The 10,850-nt window shown below is 46.3% G+C and overlaps 1 non-coding gene across 1 annotated transcript; it reads right to left on the minus strand.

Annotated features, from left to right (window-relative positions):
• Positions 1-2,629: 2,629 nt before the first annotated feature.
• Positions 2,630-2,724, minus strand: TRNAI-UAU (transfer RNA isoleucine (anticodon UAU)). The gene is made up of 2 exons: positions 2,687-2,724; positions 2,630-2,665 (listed from the first exon to the last, which is right to left on the minus strand). It is a non-coding gene; the product is annotated as a tRNA-Ile (tRNA).
• Positions 2,725-10,850: the final 8,126 nt, after the last annotated feature.

Below are 10,850 nucleotides of genomic sequence, written 5' to 3' on the forward strand. Positions count from 1 at the left end.
ATTTAGCAAATTTCTTTTTGAATACACTGATGTGAATGCATAGTTCACAAGTCAGCACATCATAATACAGTGAAACGAATCGTCCCGAAGGCGATGTGATCCTAGGGACCCGGAGGAGTCAGACAGGAAGATTCTGAATAGAAGTAAATAATCTTTAGCAAGCGCCATCTTTAATCTGAGTTTAATTTTTCATTTCAGTGAAATGATTTAAAAAAGACACTGCAGTTGCTCCAGGTGAGGCTCAAACTCACAACCTCGGCATTGTTCAGTGCAAGTACTGCTGTATAAGTACCGCGCGCTAACTGATTGCGGCACTGGAGCTCACACATACACCATGATCACAACTGCGCCACCTAGAGGTGACTGAGTAGACGACAGGATCTTCATCAACAAACCGTATGCAAGATCAGCTCACATGCAAACATGTTACCCTGATTACTAGAATTACAGTGGAACCAGAAAAGATTCTATAATTGTCCTGTAACATAAAATTCAATCTTTTGAAAACCACATTCAATTATATCTCGTCAGTTCCGACAAAGTCTAGGGGAATCTAATTGTTATGTCTCATAAGCACAAAGGAGGAATTTAGCCAGAAAATGATATGTTGGACCCAAGTTGGGGGAAGGTGGGTAGTTGGATATCTTACTTCAACTGTTTTCATTTTAGCTACAGACTAGTGTCAACTGACTACCTCGTGTGTACAAATGCTTTAAATCCTGTTACAGGGTGGATGAAGTGGGTGAGTGGTTAAGGTGATTGACGGCCCATACAGTGTGCTCTGCATGTGTGGATACAAATCCCACCATCGTCAAAGTCCGATCATGTTGGTTTTTGAAGGTCATCACTGCTCCCAGTATATTTACGCTCTCTTTCGAGACACACCCAGAAATCGTTAGATGATCCCATCTGGCTAATCCATTGTAGCAAATACATTAAATAAAATAGAGGGTGTTGTGTTTATTAGAAATGTAGTCTTTCATGGAGAGCCCAGAAGAATGTCTTTCCCTCAAGCATGGCCTTCTACTTAGTTTGGATATCTGGAAGGAATACAAAGCAGCTCATACTGCTAAAGTGTCAGCTGTTTGAGAGCCATTTATTTATGTCTGCCCTGCACTGACATATCCCTTCTGATGAGTAGTTTCCTGTAAATGTCTCAGATTGCAGAGATACTAACTACTGATATCCATATCCTGAGTAATGTGAGTACTTTAATATTCTCCTAAGAAAATAGAGTTTTGCCAACTTCAAGAAAAGTGCCTTAAGAATGTAGTTTAATTTGTGCCTATATGTTGACATTCATAAGTACATAGGTTTCCACTCATACTATGAAACTCACAGGTAGCTACCTTCTGCCTTGAGACTACATATGGCACTTTAACACAGGAAAACACTCTGGCTGTGTAGCTCAGTGGCAAAGTTCTGGCTTTTTAAAACCAGAGGACACCAGTTCAATCCTCATCAGGGTCTTCTGTTTATCTTTTAAATCTTAACTCTTTTCAAGTTATTTCACCTAGGAATCACACCTCGTTTTAAGCTTGCTTATTGTCAACGTTCCCTTTTCTGCTTTTATCGTAGCAAGAAGACTTGAATAATACCAGAGAACTACGACTCATTTGTCTCCCCTTCCGATTGCCTGACAAACGCCTGACAAACGCTGTTCTCACCCTGCTAGGCAAAAACAGATAATAACTCAATGTTTACCGTTCCTTGGAGAGGTTGAGCGAGTACTCTGACCTCTCTTTCTGCTCAATCTGCTTCCACATAACGAGCGTTATAGAGCTCGAGCAGTGGCACCTTGGAGATTTTAATTTATTTCCTCTCAAAACACTATAGCTCCCAGATACCTCGGCTCTCAGGAAAATTAGGTGAATCTTCAAAACCCCAGCCACCACTCACCATAAACTTCCTTTTCTCATGCTCTCTGTTCAAATGATACAACTTATCTTGTACTTAAAGTAAAAGTGAATGCAGGCAGACTTGTTTCATAGATTTGGTGACCTTGATTGGTTGGGGTGGATAAAGAAGTGAACCTGGTGTCTCAAGAAGTAGAATCAGGATGGGGATGAGGAAAAGAGAAATTGAGCAGGGACCACAATCACAGGTTAGAGAAATACGTGTCATGAATGCAATCATTTTAAAAAGTTGACTTCTAGCAGGCATTATTTTTCAAAATTGCAGATAAATTAAAAATTTATTTTGTATTGGAGGAACAATCACAGCACACAAGAGCCACAATCTACTTTAGAGGAATAGCATATTTGGCTAAGGCCTTTGTGTGATGATGCTATCCTTTTGCCATTTATATGAGTTATATTTTATTCAATTTGGTTGATCAATATTTTTTGCAGCTGTTCAATTTATGGCTCTTCATGCGACTATACTGTTTTTATTATTCTTGTTATTTAGCAAATTTCTTTTTGAATAAACTGATGTGAATGCATAGTTCACAAGTCCACACATCATAATACAGTGAAACGAATCGTCCCGAAGGCGATGTGATCCTAGGGACCCGGAGGAGTCAGACAGGAAGATTCTGAATAGAAGTAAATAATCTTTAGCAAGCGCCATCTTTAATCTGAGTTTAATTTTTCCTTTCAGTGAAATGATTTAAAAAAGATAAGGCAGTTGCTCCAGGAGAGGCTCGAACTCACAAACTCGGCATGGCTCAGTGCAAATACTGCTGTATAAATACCACGCGCTAACCAATTGCGCCACTGGAGCTTACACACACACGATGCTTCCAACTGCACCACCTAGAGGTGAATGAGTAGACAACAGGATTTTCATCAACATACTGTATGCAAGATCAGCTCACATGCAAACATGTTACCCTGATTACTACAATTACAGTGGAACCGGAAAGGATTATATAATTGTCCTGTAAAATAAAAGTCAGTCTTTTGAAAACCACATTCAATTATATCTCGTCAGTTCCGACAAAGTCTAGGGGAATCTAATTGTTATGTCTCATAAGCACAAAGGAGGAATTTAGCCAGAAAATGATATGTTGGACCCAAGTTGGGGGAATGTGGGTAGTTGGATATCTTACTTCAACTGTTTTCCTTTTAGCTACAGACTAGTGTCAACAGAGTACCTCGTGTGTACAAATGCTTTAAATCCTGTTACAGGGTGGATGAAGTGGGTGAGTGGTTAAGGTGATTGCCGGCCCATACAGTGTGCTCTGCATGTGTGGATACAAATGCCACCATCATCAAAGTCCGAGCATGTTGGTTTTTGAAGGTCAGCACTGCTCCCAGTATAATTACGCTCTCTTTCGAGACACATCCAGAAATCGTTAGATGATCCCATCTGGCTAACCCATTGTAGCAAATACATTAAATAAAATAGCGGGTGTTGTGTTTATTAGAAATTTGGTCTTTCATGGAGAGCCCAGAAGAATGTCTTTCCCTCAAGCATGGCCTTCTACTTAGTTTGGATATCTGTAAGGAATAGAAAGCAGCTCTCACTACTAAAGTGTCAGCTGTTTGAAGAGCCATTTATTTATGTCTGCCCTGCACTGACATATCCCTTATGATGAGTAGTTTCCTGTAAATGTCTCAGATTGCAGAGATACTAACTACTGATATCCATATCCTGAGTAATGTGAGTACTTTAATATTCTCCTAAGAAAATAGAGTTTTGCCACCTTCCAAGAAAAGTGCCTTAAGAATGAAGTTTCATTTGTGCCTATATGTTGACATTCATAAGTACATAGGTTTCCACTCATACTATGAAACTTAACATATGGCATTTTGAGGCATGTAAGCTCTTAGGCTGTGTAGCTCAGTGGCAAAGCACTGGCTTTTTAAAACCAGGGGACACGAGTTCAATCCTCATCAAGGTCTTCTGTTTATCTTTTAAATCTTAACTCTTTTCAAGTTATTTCACCTAGGAATCACACCTCGTTTTAAGCTTGCTTATTGTCAACATTCCCTTTTCTGCTTTTATCTTAGCAAGAAGACTTGAATAATACCATAGAACTACGACTCATTCGTCTCCCCTTCCGATTGCCTGACAAACGCCTGACAAACGCTGTTCTTACCCTGACGCGCAAAGCCAGATAATAACTCAATGTTTACTGTTCCTTGGAAAGGTAGAGCGAGTACTCTGGCCTCTCTTTCTGCTCAATCTGCTTCCACATAACGAGCGTTATAGGGCTCGAGCAGTGGCACCTTGGAGATTTTAAATTCTTTCCTCTCAAAACACTATAGCTCCCAGATACCTCGGCTCTCAGGCAAATGAGGTGAATTCTCAAAACCCCAGCCACCACTCAACATAAACTTCCTTTTCTCATGCTCTCTGTTCAAATGATACAAGTTATCTTGTACTTAAAGTGAAAGTGAAAGTGAATGCAGGCAGACTTGTTTGATAGATTTGGTGACCTTGATTGGTTGGGGTGGATAAAGAAGTAAACCTGGTGTCTCAAGAAGTAGAATCAGGATGGGGATGAGGAAAAGAGAAATTGAGCAGGGACCACAATCACAGGTTAGAGAACTACGAGTCATGAATGAAATTATTTGAAAAAGTTGACTTCTAGCAGGCATTATTTTTCAAAATTGCAGACATATTAAAAATGAATTTTGTATTGGAGGTACAATCACAGCACACATGAGCCACAATCTACTCTAGAGGAATAGCATATTTGGCTAAGGCCTTTGTGTGATGATGCTCTCCTTTTTCTATTGATATGAGCTATATTTTATTTAATTTGTTTGAATCAATATTTTTTGTAGCTCTTCACTTTATAGCTTTCATGCAACTATGCTGTTTTTATTATTCTTGTTATTTTGCAAATTTATTTTTTAATGCACTGATGTGATTGCATAGTTCACAAGTCAGTACATCATAAAACAGTGAAACGAATCGTCCCGAAGGCTCTTCAACAGTTTTCCACTGCAGAGGAAAGGCGCCTCTCTGGTCCCAGCCAGGTGCTCAGTGCCAGGTGTGGACACTAAGACCCGCTCTCCCACGAGTACCAGTCTGGAGATTTACCTTACAGGGCATGTGAGGGACGCATTCAGTTCCATGGCAGACGCATCTTCATAGCACCTTAAGTGCTTGAATTTTGCTACAATGCTAGAATTGTGGTTTGACAAGGTGCACTGTTTTCTTAGGGTTAGAAAAATGCATGTTGATTAGCACTCTATTCAGAGCCCTTTAGTCTGGAATTCACGATTGTGACAAAAAATCCTATCACAGGCCATGGGTGCATTGCTTGTATATAAGAAACAAATGGGAAGTATGGGGGTTTGAGTGTTTGGGTAGAATCGCAGGCCCCTGACTTCCACTGGCCTCTGCGTGACTCTTTTCTGAGCTGTAACTGCAGCTTTGATGTAGTGACGGGTAGATTCACACAGTAATGCTTCATGAGAGCATATCGACATTGCGATGAAAGCATTAGACATTCATTTTTCACCATGCAAATTACCAGTTCGCTTACAGATTCCTTATTTTATATGAAGAAAAGTAATGCCAGAGCCCTAGGAGTGTGAACACGCATGCTATGTTATTGATTCCAAACTCACAACAAGTAAATATGATTTACTGAAATAGATTTCAAGTAACCTCCAATTTAACTAAACTACAGAATTTCCCTTAGTACGTAACTTTAAAAAAGTACATTACCATTGACTGATTACTTTCCCGAATTCTTCATGGATCTTGTGAAGATGTCTCCATTATCTGGAATTTATTTTTATATTTTAAGACAGATTGTGAGGTGCTGAGCTGCACGTACTGACTGTTTCAGGTCCTGAGCTCGCCCCCCACGACCGCAGCACCAACCTGCTGCCTCCCGCCTCTCTCCCCTGACCAAGCTGCTGTTCGCGTGTTCGAGGCCCTCCTCCACCCGCAGGCATCCTCCTGCGCCTCATCCCTGGGGTCTAGTGGGCTCTGACTAGCTTCACTTGACCCGTGTGCCGCTTTCCGCCGTCCCGTAAGTGTTCTTTGTTTTTTTCGCTTTTTTCAGTGCCTCGCCGCCGGCGCTTCTGCCCCCTTTCTGCCCCCCTGACTGCTGTCTCCCCGATCGTATATTGTGCCATTTTGTTTTTCTGATTGTGTGCTTTTCTTATTGTAACTGCTTGTATTTTGCTCGTTTTCAGTGTTTTGCCCCTTGTGCGCTCCCCGTTCCCTGCCGCTGCCTCCCTGCGGCCCGCCCCCCTCGCGCCCCCATTTGCCGCTCCCTCCCGCCTCCCGCCTCCCAGCTGCTCCTCCCTCCCCCCTCCCTTCTTAATGGCTGGCGCTGCGCGTCTGCGCAGTGGGCGTGCCGCTGGCGCGCCGGAGGCGCGCCAGAGGCAAGCCCGTCTGCGCCAGCGCCACACCCCCTGGCCCTCGCGCCCCCCGCATCCGCTACTCGATCAACGAACTCCGCGCCTTCAACCCCGGCCCCTCCACTGAATGCTACCGGGCATCCCCGAAGCACACTAAAGGACCTTTTTCCTGCCGTACCTGCAACTTCTCCTGCATCAGAACGACCAATCCAACTACTGAAACATCCAACCCCAACCACCTGAACTGCATCCTCATCAACACCCGCTCCGCACGAAAACACGCCATCTAGCTCTGGGATTTGCTCGACACCACTGCTCCTGACGTGGCTTTCCTGACCGAAACCTGGTGGAACGACTCCTCGTCTCCGGACATCGCCATCGCCATACCGGACGGCTTCAAAATCACCAGAAGAGATCGAACCAACGGAATCGGTGGCGGAATAGCCATCGCTCACAAAGCTACCCTCAAAATCCACACCCACTCGGACGACACCCTCAGGACAGCTGAACACCTCCACTTCCAGATCCACACGGACCCTAACACGACCCTCAGAGGAACCCTCATTTACCGCCCTCCAGGACCAAGAGCCCCCTTCAACGACACCATCGCTGACCTTGCAAGCACCCACGCCCTCGCTTCCCCGGATTACATCCTCCTGGGAGATCTGAACTACCATCTGGAAAATGCCAACGACATCAACACCGCATCACTGACCTCCAACCTCCTCAACCTCGGTCTCCGCCAGCTAGTCAACACACCTACCCACATCGCCGGTCACACCCTTGACCCCCTCTTCACCTCTAGCAACCACATTTCCTTCAGCCACACCTCCGAACTCCACTGGACTGACCATCACTGTGTCCATTTCACCTATAAGAAAACCACAGAGCAACACCGCATCCAGCTACCTCCCCACCGCCGCTGGGGCAAAGTCACCCAAGAACAACTGACCAGCACCCTCATCAACAACCTTCCACCCGACGCAATCGACCCGAGCACAGCCGCCATCAACCTCCATCAATGGATCCTCGACTGCGCCAACACCCTTGCCCCTCTCAAGAAACCCACCACCATCCAAGGAAAGAAAAAACCAGCCTGGTTCACAGACGATCTCACCACCTCCAAAAGCAACTGCCAGAAACTCAAAAAGAAATGGATCCAAGAACGCACACCCGACAACCTCGCCGCCCTCAATAACGCCAACCGCGAACACCACCAACGGATCCGCACCGCCAAGCGCGCCCACTTCACCGAACGCATCAACAACAACGCCCACGACTGCAAAGAACTCTTCGGCATCGTGAAGGAACTCTCCAATCCGAAAGCCAACTCCAACGACATCCCGCCCTCCCAGAAACTCTGCGACGACCTCTCCTCCTTCTTCCACCAGAAAATCACCACCATCCACGACAGCTTCATCACCGGTCCACCGCCAGACCCCACCCCCGACGTCTCCTCCCGCGACTGCCGCCTCACCGCCTGGACCCACGTGGACGAGGCAGAAACCTTAGCAACCATGAACACCATCCACTCAGGCTCCCCCACGGACCCCTGCCCCCATCATGTTTTCAACTCAGCCAACGCCACCATCGCCCCCGAACTCCGCAAGATCATCAACCTCTCCTTCACTTCTGCCACCTTCCCGGACAGCTGGAAACACGCAGAAATCCAACCCCTCCTCAAAAAACCCAAGGCTGACCCCAACGACCTCAAAAACTTCCGTCCGATCTCTCTCCTCCCTTTTCCAGCGAAAGTCATCGAGAAGATCGTCAACACTCAACTCACCCACTTCCTCGAAGACAATTCCATCCTGGACCCCTCACAATCCGGATTCAGACGAAACCACAGCACTGAGACCGCCCTCCTCGCCGCCACAGATGACATCAGACATCAAATGGACAACGGCGAAACCTCAGCCCTCATCCTCCTCGACCTATCAGCCGCTTTTGTCACTGTCTGCCACCGCACCCTACTGACCCGCCTCCAGGAAGCCGGCATCCAAGATAAAGCCCTCCACTGGATCTCATCCTTCCTCTCCGACAGAACGCAGAGAGTCCGTCTCTCCCCTTTCCGCTCCAAAGCCACCAACCTCATCTGCGGCGTCCCCCAAGGATCCTCCCTCAGCCCCACGTTGTTCAACGTCTACATGGCCCCCCTCACTCAACTGGCCCGCCAACATCATCTCAGCATCATCTCCTACGCCGACGATACCCAGCTCGTCCTCTCCCTGACCAAAGACCCGCTCACCGCCAAAACAAACCTCCACGAGGGACTAAAATCCATCGCCGATTGGATGAACAACAGTCGCCTGAAACTCAACTCCGACAAGACAGAAGTCCTCATCCTCGGACGCACTCCCTCAGCCTGGAACGACTCATGGTGGCCCTCCGTCCTCGGACCCCCACCCACCCCTGCCAGCCACGCAAGAAACCTCGGCTTCATCCTGGACTCCGCCCTCACCATGTCCAAACAGGTCAGCGCCGTCTCCTCCTCCTGTTTCAACACCCTTCGAATGCTCCGCAGAATCTTCAAGTGGATTCCAACAGAAACCAGAAAGACGGTGACCCAGGCCCTCGTCAGCAGCAGACTTGACTACGGCAACGCACTCTACACAGGCATCCCAACCAAAGACATCAAACGCCTCCAACGTATCCAAAATGCCTCCGCCCGACTGATCCTCAACATACCCCGCCGAAGTCACATCTCCCCTCACCTAAAGGAACTCCACTGGCTCCCGGTAGACAAGAGGATCACCTTCAAACTCCTGACCCACGCTCACAAGGCACTTCACAACACCGGACCCTCCTACCTCAACACCAGACTCAACTTCTACACTCCAACACGTCAACTCCGATCCGCCAACCTCGCCCTCGCCATCGTACCCCGAATCCAGCGCAAGACATCCGGCGGCAGATCCTTCTCCTTCCTCGCCGCCAAGACCTGGAACTCTCTCCCCACATCTCTTCGCCAGACCCAGGACCTCCTCGCATTCAGAAGGCTCCTCAAGACCTGGCTCTTCGACCGCTAAACCAGCAGCGCTCCCCCCCCCCCCCTCAGCGTCTCGAAACCCTGACGGGTACATAGCGCGCTTTATAAATACTATGATTGATTGATTGATTGATACTCATTGCTGGTAGCCACTGGGCTAACTAAAGTGTGAAAAACGGAAATGCTTTGATGCTGAAGCATTTTGTTTGAGCTGCAAAAAAAATAGCAGAAGGTGAACATTTTTCTCCCTAGCATTTCTATCCTAAAATTGCGGGCTTCTCTTCCAATTGCAGAAAGGAGCCTAGAGAGAAGCTTTCCTTCTGTTGCTGTGTTTCTAATAGATGATCAACTAGAGCCATGTTGCTTACAAATTGTCTTTTGACCTGCATTATCGGGAGTTGCCTTGAATGTGTATCCGAGTAATATTGAAATGACTTTTTTCACCATTGCCTATTTTTGTGATGCAAGGGATCTTTCTGATTGATTCAGAACTTGGGGCCAGATGTAGGTAGCTGTTTGCATGTTGCAAACTGCGAAAAACGCAGTTTGTGCCATGCAAACAGCCTAACGCCATGCACATCCCCAAATTGCTAGTCGGTACCCACTCGCAATTTGGGGATGCGACTCGCAAATAGGAAGGGGTGTTCCCTTCCTATTTGCGACCGCATCACCATGCTGAGTTGCTTTGTGAACATGAATGTGGTCGCAAACCAACTCGCAGTTACCACCCACTCGAAGTGGGTGGTAACTCATTCGCAAAAGGGAAGGGGTCCCCGTGGGACCCCTTCCCCTTTGTGAATGCCGAAAAAAATGTTTTTTCAGATCAGGCAGTGGTCCTATGGACCACTGCCTACTCTGAAAAAAACGAAACCAAATGGTTTCGGAAGTTTTTCTTTTTGCAACTCGTTTTCCTTTAAGGAAAACGGGCTGCAAAAAGAAAAAAATAACTACTTTATTACAAAAGCAGTCACAGACATGGAGGTCTGCTGTCTCCAGCAGGCCACCATCCCTGTGAGTGCATGGACTCACCATGGGGTCGCAAAATGCGACCCACCTCATTAATATTCATGAGGTTGGTCTTTGCGACCCCATAGCGAGTCGCAGAAGGTGTCTGAGACACCTTTCTGCATAAAATTTTGCGAGTTGCAAATTGCGAGTCGGTATGACTCGCAATTTGCAACTTGCAAAATTTTACTTTGCTACATCTGGCTCTTGGTGCTGATCTTTACTTTTTAGATGAGATCACTGTGTACGCAACTTCGACCTTACAGAATTATCTGTGGAAGAGAGACTAAGTAGACAACTCATTTTGTCATCCTGCTATTCCATCGAGGTTCTCGTTGGAATTCTCTGAATATATACTTTTAGGGCTTGGCTAGTGTGCTTAAAATTGCAAATTGTGCATTGCTTTGTTTTGTAAGACTATCATCATTACGCAGCCTGCGCCTTTTGATTTTAATTTGTTATTGATGTGGTAGCGCAGCACATTATGTGCCAGATGCGAATTGTAATGTAAACATTTTTTTAAACTCGATCTTGTTCTTGTTGATTCTACATTTTAATATGTATATCACGTCCCGAAGTAATTG

Source organism: Pleurodeles waltl, chromosome 6 (genome assembly GCF_031143425.1).
Source record: "Pleurodeles waltl isolate 20211129_DDA chromosome 6, aPleWal1.hap1.20221129, whole genome shotgun sequence".
Classification (NCBI taxonomy): Eukaryota; Metazoa; Chordata; class Amphibia; order Caudata; family Salamandridae; genus Pleurodeles; species Pleurodeles waltl.